Source organism: Pyxicephalus adspersus, chromosome 2, assembly GCF_032062135.1.
Source record: "Pyxicephalus adspersus chromosome 2, UCB_Pads_2.0, whole genome shotgun sequence".
In the NCBI taxonomy this organism is placed as follows: Eukaryota; Metazoa; Chordata; class Amphibia; order Anura; family Pyxicephalidae; genus Pyxicephalus; species Pyxicephalus adspersus.
The window spans coordinates 140,082,548-140,094,617 of NC_092859.1; the positions used below are offsets into that span (position 1 = coordinate 140,082,548).

A 12,070-nucleotide genomic window follows, 5' to 3' on the forward strand; every position below is an offset into this window, starting at 1 on the left:
AGAAGATTTGATACAGATTTTCAAAAAAAACATAAAAAGTGAAAGTTCAATCAAGGCCACCTGGGTACCGATTAGGATTGAGGTGGTTTCACGCTACTTGCTATTCAGCAGAAACGAAACCCAGGCAGAAGCTTTAAATCACCACTCTGTCCAAGACAAAAGTTTTGTCTGAAGTCAGAATTTAGGAAGTGGAGAAGTTGATGAAAAATTAAATTCGCTGCAATCTTGTAGCTAATCTGAGCTCATGTTATGTAGGAAGATTGATCAATGTTCCTCATGCTTTTAACATAATTGATAAGGCAGAAAAGTTTCTGCACGGGAAACTCACAACATCCAAGAAACAATTCTCTATCTTCTAACTGCTCTAAACTGATGAAAAGGAAAAGAAGGTTGACTGCAATAGAATACTGATGGTTGCAAAATCATTGTTGTTCAGGAGAACTTGCAAACTCCATGCAGATAGTGGCCTTGGCCGAAATCCAAGCCTGGGACCTGGCGCGGCAAAGGCCAGAGTACTAACCTTTAAGCCACTGTGTTACTTTAAAGATGGTATTGTAAACTGCCTATGCTTTGGAAGGTTTGGTTGAACTTACAAATGATTTGTTACATACTACTGCACACAAATGGCTCTGGTGCAATATTGGTTATCTTATATTTACATTTTAATTACCAGTTCAAAATTATACAATGTGTTTGATGGTAATAGGCATTCACAAAAATATTTCCACATTGTAGAAATGATTAACCACCACATACCCTGAAAAAAAAAGTAAATGCCATACATAGGCAGTGTTTAACCCAGAATATTTTTTAAACCGGGTGGTAAGAAATTGTAGGGGGGTGGCGGGTGGGTATTGTGAGCCAACTCTTCAGTAACCACTCAAAACCAGCCGGGTGGTCACCGAAAAGTGCAGGATGGTGCACCCAGCTAAAAGGGGGTGGGGAGAACACAGCATATGGCATAAATATATGCTAGAAAGTCAAGGAAAAATAAAACCCTGTTCTCTATATTTTTGTAACACCACTGAGTCCTTGCTTCTAATAGTGGAGAATAGAGGTAAGATCATGGTGCAAATTAATTAAAGCTCTCCAAGTCTGGAGAAGACAGACTATCATGGGTGGGACTGGAAGATCCAGCAAACGTGGAATGGATTTCCTAAAAATCATTTGCAATAATCTGGCAAATGTCTTCAATCCCAGACTAGATCCATTCCAGGTTTGCTGGATCATCTATGATAGCCTATCTTCTCCAGTCCTGGAGAGCTTTAAAAAATCAGGACCACTATGTCTATTCTGGCGATCAAAAACTTGATCAATTTATCTGAAATATGATTGATTTTCCAGACACATGGGATTTTTGATCAGAGGTAATCAACAAATATCAACCACAGTTGAGATTCAAACTCCATTGAGAGCTCACTAAGATGGAGCAAATCTTTTTTTTGCAATTTTTTTTATTTCGTTTTTTTTTAGTTGTAATAAAAGATCAATTTAATGATGACCACCTTAAAGTGGGGGATTTCCCTTACTTTGTACATATCAGCTCTGTCTTTCTGTTGGTTCAGGACATAGAAGGTTGGGCGATCTCCCAAATAGGACAAAGAGGGCAGAAAAAAAAACAAAGGGATTTTACTAGTGTCCTGTTGTGTTACTAAGTATGAGTACGTCTTAACTAAAATATACCTTTTACACAAATTTAACTAACAAACCCATGCATTTCAGTAAGTGGAGCAGTAGCAGATGTAATGCAGTACAAGATGTCGCACTACAAAGCTGTATAATCGCACAGAGCCAGCACACTGGGCTAGACCAGGGAATTTCCATTTCTGCTTTGACTCATCCATTAAGTCACCAGCCAGATAATCACCCATCGGTTTCTTCAGCCACACCACCAGCTGCCAGAAAAACACTTCCTAATCTTCTACACCACAAAAAAAAAAACGATTACTATACTGTTATCAATTCTTAACACACAAACACTGCTCAGCATAACATCTAACTAGCTCTAATAGAATTAGGACCATTAATAATTAACTCCATACAATCTCCCCGTTAATAATCAAGTGTCCGGCATGTATGTGGTGTAGCTTAATGATCTCTGAAATCTTGTTCAAGCCTTACAATTAACTATAATGTTTAGTTAGAGATTCTGCATTGTCCCCAACTAAGGATCCGGTTCAACGTATACAAACTGCCCAGTGTAATTTCTTATTTTGCAGACGGTGCTTAAAGGTTTTGTAATAATACACTGTAATTGGTTAATTTGTGGCAGGTTGGAGGTGATCATTAGCTAAACCGTCCAGCAAGTTCATCTCGCATTACTTTGGCATGTGTTGTGTGTCTCCCAAACCTCGCTGGATCAGCACATGATGTGGGAACAGGTGTAGCTTTCTCTAGCACCTGTCACTGCTGCGAGCGGGGCCTGGCCAATCAGGTGGGCAGGAGCGCGGACACAGCCATACATGGAGCTGTTGTTTCAGCCTTTGAAGGTCGGATGTTGCTCTCCTCCAAAACCTTCCTGGGGCTGTCAGTAATCTTTGGTCACTTTATCTGCTTGTTATTGTTAACCCCCGCCACGCTGGCAGTCCTACTTAATGCCAAGCACATTGTGACCGTCTTAGCGGTTCAGTGGAGCTATTATATTTCTCGTTTGGGTACGAGGCTCACGCTGTAAGATAACACTTCTGCATGTGAGGCTGCACATGTCAGAGGCATCAATTTGTCAACTTCATTTACATCAAAAATCCTTTTACGTTAACACAGATCTCCACCTTTATGTACGATAAAACAAATTGCTAGCTGATGTATGCATGCGTAAAGATTTTTTTCATCCAAGTGCAATTTTTAGGATACCTATTTAGAAAAAAATTAAATAGCTATCAGTTCAACGGCGTCTGTTTATTTGTTTTGTACAAACTGAGATGGGCGGATGTCCTTAAATAGTGTACTTAAAAGTGTTATTTCTGCCTAAATGCAATGTAATGTAGCTGCCAGCCAAGGATCATACCCACTATGTACCTTAATAAATAGTTAAAAAAAAAAAGTGGATGTATACCCCAACAGCTATTCCCATGACGAGTTTATAACACAATACAACTTCACTGGCAGATTTGCCCCTCATTGACCAAATTAAACCACAGACATATATTTAATATAGAAAGTGTATAAAGTTATCTGATCTCCTCAACATGCTTCACTGGGTACACCACGGCCCATCGCATTTAAAAAGGTGGGGCCACGGTGTGCACCTACGCAAAGCTTAATAAAGCAGAGAAGACTCTGTAATTGGAGAAGAACGGTCATGTGGCTTACTTCATTAGGCTAAGAGCTTTGTGCCTTTTGTGCCAATTTGTTTTTTTAAATCTTTGCCATCAAACATGGATCTGGGTTTTAATTTTCTCATGCATTCAATGTTCCACATAAGGAGTTTGCTGGCAATTTTTATCCTCTGTGGTGTTTTCAAGTATTGTCAATAATATGTTCACTCTTTCAATCTTATACGCAATATGAGCTTTTACATGTTTCATGGCTTTACATTGCTATACAATTATTGCTTATGACAATCAAAATTTCTATAGGATTTCCTAAGCCCTAGTTACGTCACCGTTTCCACCTACTTTTATTGTGTTTTTTGTTTCCACTGTGAAAAGAAGATATACAAGGCGGTAAAGTATAATTGAAAGTGATTCCACTGGTAAATTTTGCTCATTCTGCCTCCCTGGTAGATTTTCTACATATATAGCTGAATAGAAAACAGGATCCTGAAGCAAGTGCATGTGTCTTTTCTGGGTTCTACACCCTGGTCCATTAGACAGGTCATGCTTGTCCTTAGACACGTTTCTCTCTACTACATAAAATGTAGTTTCTTAAGGCCCGTACAGACGTCCGATGGATGTCAGAAGATTGAGGCTTGATATGATCTTTCATTGACAGATAAACAAATGAACGTTGTGGATACAGAGGTCTTCTGTTTAATTGGGAGGCAGGAGGACAAGCAACCTGACACCTCACTTTGCCCTTATCCGTAGGAGTGCACAGCGGTCATTCATCAATCCACCATTGGGATTAATGGATGACTTAGGAAGACTGCTGTACAGGCTTTTACACCCAAGACAAATGGTGGTGCTCGTCTTGGGTGTGAACCATCTGGCATGTGTATGTAGCTTAAGTGGCAGCCACGGTACTCTTTATTGACCAATTAAGATCTGCCAGCTTTTCAGATGGCCACATCTACATATTCTTTAGCTCCAGCTCCAGTGCATAGGTACTGCTAGATGACAATGTTACCCCTATGCTGCTAAATGTACATGGAGAATGGAAGGTGAGAAAACAACCAGTAAGGGCAAATAATTTGTTCCTATCTACATATCAATAGTCCCCGGGGTCAGTTGTATTCAGATGCTCTAGGTGTTATCCCTTCTTATAACCTTACAAACACACAGCCATCCCATTTTCTCTTTAAGAAAAATATTCTTTCACAAAAGTAGAGCATGCCCCCAGCGCAACCTGCCAGTCTGCAGATTAATGCTAAGTCAACCAACCATACCTGGGCAGAGAGCCATTGGGGTGAACTGATAATCTTCCCATGTATAGACTGTGAATATTTGCTCAGATAATGTATTAAAGTTCTTGCCATGGTTTAACTCTGCCTAAAGTAATTGGACAGCAGACTCTAGTAACATGAACCTGGAGTGGCCATTATTATGCAGATGCTTTGTTGTTGTGGTGGTAGTTACCATAATGTGGTCTGATAAGGGGCTCGTGTAGGATGATATACAGATTGTACTAAGCAGAATGTATAATGCTGCAGCAGCTTACTGTGCTATAAACAGATGGTAATATGTTGTAAACATACCCGTAAATAGAAGCTAAGCTGGAGGTAGACAATATTTATTTGTATTAATTTTACTTACATGTGACAAGTTGATTCAAATACGAAGCCTTGGTGCAAAGAATATAGTTAGTGGTGCAATACAAAGGGAATTATACACATCTCCCATTTGCAGGGGGGAAATGAACAGGAAACCAAGCAATTGTTTTTAATTGAATGGTGCTACATTGAATCAATGGCATATGTAGCCAACAGTGGGTCCCTGTGCAGAACTGGCTTGGGCACACCCCACTGAACAGACGTGGGGCTCTTGTGGGAGACCCTATTAGCTGTGGGTGATTCGAGGAACTTCCTGCTGTGGCATAATTTGCACCTTCCAAAGTCCACTCCTGGTGTGAATAATTCCTTGGATTTTGTACATTTGCCCAATTACTACTGTAGTGTGATCTCCACCAGATCATGGCGGTGTTGACAATGCCAGTGGCAATACAGTTTTAGCCATGAACTATTGGCAGGGAATACTAACATAATTACCAACATACTTTATCTAATTTATGAAGGATGCCTTAATACCCTTTTACATAAGTATATTAGTTGACTATAAAAGCTCTAAAAAAGGATGACAAGTTAGCTGACTATTGATAAAGTATACTGTACAATTACTTATGCCAGTCAAGGACTAGGACCCACACATGTGCAGGGCTTTATTTATTTAACTCAGAAAAGGGCAGATCAAATCACTGCAAAAATCCTGCTAATGAAAGATCTTCTTAACACTTCTAAAGTGTAGTCCTAAATGCCCAATCCTAATCTGAATATCAGATTGAGTTGAAGAATAAAAATTGAACTGTACTAATGATTAAGGCTACGTACACACTTTAGATGATTCTCATCCGATAATCCCATTCAGGGAATCTGTCGTGAGAACAGCGTTTGACGTTTATGGATCCGTCCTGGTGAATCCACGACTGACGAAGGATTGTAATAAAAGTGAAGGAGAGAGAGCCCAGCAGGGTGCTGCTCCATTGTTCTCTCATCTCCCCTGTCTATTGAGAAGAACGGTGCTGTATGTACAGAGCTCATTCTTGCATCTTTCAGTCTTTTGTCGTTTTGTGAAAGATCAATTAACAATGTGTATACACAGCTTAAAGCATAAATAAACGTGAGAACAACAATGTAATCCTATCATCCCCCATGTAAAGGAGGTGAACAAAGAAGGACTTGTATGAAGTCCAGAGCAGGGGACAACCATGGCTGCCTCTGTAGATACAGGGGCTGAATGAGTGTAGTCACATAGGGACAGAAATTGTGTGAGTAATAGATTACAAAGTAAAAATATAAACAAAACTAATGCAGTCACCAAATGGCTAGCAAATTGCAATATATTATGTTTTTGGGCCGTGCTTTCAATGAAACAGACAGCGATCTATACAATGTACTACCCTTTATCTTCAACTCCTATAAACTGGCATCTTTAAAGGCCACCACAAAATTATCCATCAGACGGTTTTGTAGTGGAATGTTTTAATCAGCTGACAAGGACGGGAGGACTGTGGGAGACAGGCTGGGTCTTGATTTCTCACGGGCCCCTAGTAAATCAACAGACGATAACAGGCCTCCCCCTCACTGAGAAGACACCACAGAAAAGTCACGTCAGTTCCAAACTACTGGTGTACAAACATACATACAAAAAAAAAAAAAAGAAACTAATGGCTGGACATTAACATTCATTGTTTGTATTCAGGTTTTAAATATTAAGGAATGGAACATAAGGCTACATGCCTCGTGTGACAAAATGGAATATAAGTCTGTACAAGAGGTCCACATTATCACAAGTTTGCTAAGCTTTTCCCAATCATTGATTTGCAATTTTAAAAAAAACCCTTCATAAGACATTCTTTTCCTGTGCTGAGGATCTTATTTTAGGAAATACATGTCAGTCTTCAAAGTAATGAGTGGCTGAGTGCTGTAACTTATCATTGAGCTGCAAAACTGGCAGCATTATTCAGTGTTCCCCCCAGCCTCTTTTAGGGAAGCGCACCACCCGACACTTTTCAGTAACCACCCGGCTGTTTTTGGGTGGGCACTGAAGATTTGGGTCACAATACAGGGGCTGCCACCTGCCTACAATCTCTTCCTACTCGGATTTAAAAACTGCCTGGGTTAATTATTCCAGAGTTTTTTCAATGTTTACACAACCCACGTAGAGACAAGTGAAAAAGCACACATATTTCCTTTGTGTGTTGTTTAGGAAACGCATTGCAACCTCACTGCAAGCGCAGGCTGAACCTTTTTGTCTATCCATTGCAGAAGAGACCCTGTGCAAGAAGACCTTCTACATTTAAATATTTGTGCCACTAAAAACCAATAAAACTGCTCTATAAACGTCTCTGATGTTCCCAATCAGTACAATTAGCGGAGATTTTCCTGTCTTTAGGCAACAGTTTCTCAGCAGTTAAACTGATGGAAAAACATCAACGATGCGGAGAAAGCTCTTCCCTATGCTGTTGCAGAAGACCCCATAAATATGTTGCGCTTGTAGGTTGCTTTGTTTTGACCCCGAAGTTAAGTTTATCCTAAGCCAGCTCAATATGGTTTTTAAGTGCTGGACATTCAATGATTTAAAGCCCACTGTCTTGGTTCTTTCGCCTTAAGGATATTCTGACCTAGTTAGGCTTTTTAATTCAGTCTGTACAAGTCACCGACTTGATATCCAGCACAAGAACACCAGCTCATCACACTTCCCCAAATATGTTTAACAGTTTGGGGTGTTGTCACATAATGAGGAACCATATTCTTGCCTATTTGATGGTATACAAAACCACTGTAATAATGGGCTACATAAGCCCCCACAGTTGAGGTTTATATACACTAAAGGTAAAAAAAAAATAGTGAAGTTATAAAACATTTGACTGCAGCATATATTGCAATTTTAGTTAAAGTAAAAGGATATGAAAAAGTAGTTTCATTGTTTACTCCTATTTTGTTTTAGGACATGACATACTGGGTAGAAAGCCTCCATAAGAACAGTCAGGCATATTGCTATCAAGAGACAAACTCCAGGGAACAATTCAGGTACGATTACTAACCAAACACTGAACACTGTCTTGATCGAAAGGCACATTTCTCAAGCAATGAGGTCTATTCTATACACAAGTGAGAACAATCAATCCCATGTAATGGCAGCAATAACACTTTAGTCTACTTGAGATCAGTCAAAAGGTTGAAAATAATACTATGAAATTGGAAACTGCAAAGGCAACCCGGAGGATATACTATGATATAGTTCAGTAGTAAAAAAAAAAAAAAAAAAAAAACATTATATACGAAAGTTCCACTTTGGCATCAGGCAAGGCTTTATTGCAGAAAAGGACAGGCCATGTCCCTTCTGAAATAAGCATTCTTACCTGCCTGGTCACCATCCCTTCTGTCAAAATCTGCTAAGCTGCTGTTGCACAGCTCATGATTGGTTGCTGAGATTCTGGGCACATTCCAACTTCCCCTACAGGTGCTAGGACTGAATGAGCTCCCATGCGTCTGAGAAGAAGCTAAGTCATCTGGCCTGACCAGCCAGGATGTCTGAAGATCAGAATAAGGAAGAGAAAAAGAAGATGCCATGGCGGACTGATCAACGACTATTTGGGGGAAAACCACTGTGCACTCCTTTGGATGCCACTTGCTCATGCTCCTCACTCCATAAAACAGAACTGCACGTGGTGCATTCATTGATCCATCACTGGAAACAATTACAAAAGATTTCCAGCCCCAATCATCAACAGGGCTTGAGATCTATTAGAAGAGTCAGTTAACCAAAACCTGCTGGCCCAGAGAGAGATGAGCTGTCCAAGCTATTCAAGTGTATGACTGTGCGGAGACACAGATATGGGAACATATGAGGAATCTCACAGCCTAAATAGATATCGGAAGCTCTGTGCTAAAAGCCTGTAGTAGAGAGTGCGACGACTAAAAGGGCCAAGTCTATGCACACCCAACAGAACTTCACTGCAGCACCCCGCAAGGATTACCAACTCTATGGATGAATGTGCAAAGTTGTGTCCCTTAGAAGCCCCAGACACACGTATGCAGATATACCTAGGTTAAAGATAGCAGAGGAGCAAATCACAGCACAAAAGCAAGAATAAGCTCCTGAAAAATAAAACTTGCAATAAAATGTGATCCTGTTAATAATACAATTTTATTTCTGATTGCACTGCATGTTTTGTAGCCGTTTACAGTGATAAGCCAGTGTGTAAATTGATTTTAAAATACAACAAACTTATTGTGAACAATTTTCTATCTTATTTACCTAAACTAATAAAAGGAATGGAGGAGCTCAGCTACGAGGAGAGATTAGCTGAACTGAATCTATTCTTCCTTGAAAAGAGACGTATAAGGGGGGATATGATCACCCTGTATAAATATATAAATGGTCCTGATAGAGAACTCTCTTCCCAATTATTCACTTTAAATCATTACAAAGGACAAGAGGGCACTCTTTGCATCTGGAGGAAAAGAAGTTTAATCTCCAGATAAGGAAGGGATTCTGCTCTGTAAGGTCCATAGGGTTTTATATCTGGGATATGTTTTTTTTTCCTAGTGGTTGAACTTGATGGACTTATGTCTTTTTTCAACCTGACTTACTATGCAACTACCACAATTGAAAGGACTTCCAGATTTGGGCTCTATTTGTTAATATTTTCTTTGTCTCAATAAAGATCAAATTTCCTTTATTTCTATTGTTATTACTAATATTAAAGGTCTATTTTGAAAAAAGAGACGAGCAAAGGATTAAATGTTACAAAAGCGTTTACATAATAAGTTACCATGATGAGTGGGACATAAGAGGTCTGGAAATAATTTTAGTTGTATATTCTTTTATTTAAACAATAACATTCTTTCACTTTTACATCCTTGAAAATATCTTTTGATTTACAATTTTGGTACAGAAAGTATTCTTTTTGTTGCTTTAATGTCTTTTGCTGATCTTTTAACATCAGATGTATCTTTCAGCATTCAGTTCTGTATTTATAAAAAAGTCTCAGAAAATATTTAAAAAATGCCTTTAGTTTACTGAATGCCCTTTTAAGTGTTTTTACCATATAATTTGTTAAATAGGTGTTCCAGTCAAAGAAAATTAAAAAACTAAAATAAAACAACAATTATATTAGGACTTCAACCCTTAAGGAGGGACTTTGATTAAGATAACTGCTGCACAAGCAAAGTGCTGGCATATGATGGTACAAGATTCTCCAATCACAGCCAAATCCCTGCTGGTTCTGATGAAGAAAGCTCAAATGCTACTGGCCCACCAATATGATGGGCAGCCTTAATGGCCAATAGAAAAAGACTAAAAACCTTTGCTAGTCACTGCCAAAATCTAAAGTGTATCCTATCCAAATGATAAAATTCAATATACTAGTATATACTGTATGTGTATGATGTTTTAAATAATACCGGACCTTTGTTATTTTTCTCTCTAAAGGAAAAGCCCTGGGGATTTTGCCAGTTCTGGGTTTTACATGGATTCAAACAAAATTTTGCATTGCCATCAAAACAGGAATAGAGGTAATATGTTCCAATGAGGACACTTGTTCCTGTGAAACATAAGAAGGTATTTTTTAAAATTTGGAAAGATATCCTCACTTCCTGTTCAGTCTTTAGGAGGGGAAATACAGTAAAATCTCCCCAACGAGGCCCAGATGGCAAAACAAAACCAACAGTGGTTTTAATCCACCCATATACCAAGCTCAAAGCTTAGGAGGCTGCTGAAGATTTGTACAATACTTCATATGTCTGCACTTCATATCCGAGCCAGTTCTTATGGTTCTATCGTAAGGCAGTTCCTCTTTAAAGTTAAAAATCTATAACACAGCACACCCAGTTGGTTCTTTTCTACATAAAATGCAGTGACTAGCACGTTCTCTATGTATTATGTGTGTATTTGGTTCCTTATGTACTTAATCAATTTGCATTCATACAGTGAGCACTTAAAATCTGCCATGCACATTAATGCATATTCAGATTTAATTTGCAGTCATGTTTACATAATCAAAGTATCCATAAGGAAGATAGCACACAGCTTTATAATCTAGCGGTATTGTGTGTGTGTTTTTTTTTTACTGGAAACTGTTCCAAGATGTTTTAATGAGTTTACAGAATAACATTAATCCCACAACTGGGACTAAATGTTTTCCAGTGATGTTACAGCAGCTGATTAGATCACTACACCCCAGACACACAACCCTGAGAATGTTCCCTCAGGAGGAAAAAAAAGATTGACAGTACAGGGTTTTACTTAGAGAGCAAATAAATACTTTCCGGGTATTTCTACAGAAAATTCACAAATTATTCACCCACTGCCACTGCTGTGGTATGGTGCTTAGGACAAGGAGAACATGTTTTACCATGGCCATACATGGTGGACATCTTCCAACGTGTTGGACACGGACGACTCATGGAACACATATTTTTGCAAGCAGCCCACAAGTTTGTAGCTTTAACATTTTTGTGTGGGAAAAGGCAATTCAAAAAGATTAAATTGCACTTGGAAGTAATCTCTACCGTGATCACATTAGGGCAGTACAGGCAATCACAAGGCACCCGCAACCAGGAATAGGCGAAGTATTCCTAAAGCTCCAAGACCCATTGGACACCAATCCTTACCACTAACATCATTACATTAGTAATATCACCCTGTCTTGTAAATCCAATACATTTTTGGCTAAATTTATTAATTTATTATAAATCAATGCTCCTACACCTTTTCAGTGTTTGAGCTAGAAGTCCAAGCCCTGCCTTAACTCCTTGTTGAATTGTGTTGGAGCTTTCACAAGGTGAACTTGTCTCTTTTTCTTATGTAAGGCCTGAGAACGGCAACCTTGCTATGGGGAGATCATGGAAAGATGACTAATGTATTAGGTTGTTGTAACGTGAATAGGAAAAGTAACAGATTCTCTTTAAAGTGCCTCCTAATGCAAACATTACAATTTAACTGCATGTAGCCATGCAGGAATTCCATTTTTTACTGCAGCTATAACACGACATGTAAGAGTGACTGGTGGAAGGAGCAGACCCAAGAAATCCAACTGGTGTTATCTCATCTTTCATGTCTTTAAAAAAATATAAACGGAAAGATTCACCTTTCCAAATTCTACCCATTATTATCAGGTAGTCGCAGCATCAAAGATACGAAACAGACCAAAGCTTTCTGCTCTTTGATGGGTGGGAGAGAATGAGAGG

At 39.0% G+C, this 12,070-nt stretch overlaps 1 protein-coding gene across 1 annotated transcript in view; it reads right to left on the reverse strand.

Moving 5' to 3' along the window:
- Nucleotides 1–12,070, reverse strand: part of MEF2A (myocyte enhancer factor 2A) — a 59,164-nt gene that overhangs the window by 30,549 nt on the left and 16,545 nt on the right. The gene's annotated exons all lie outside the window — the stretch shown is intronic.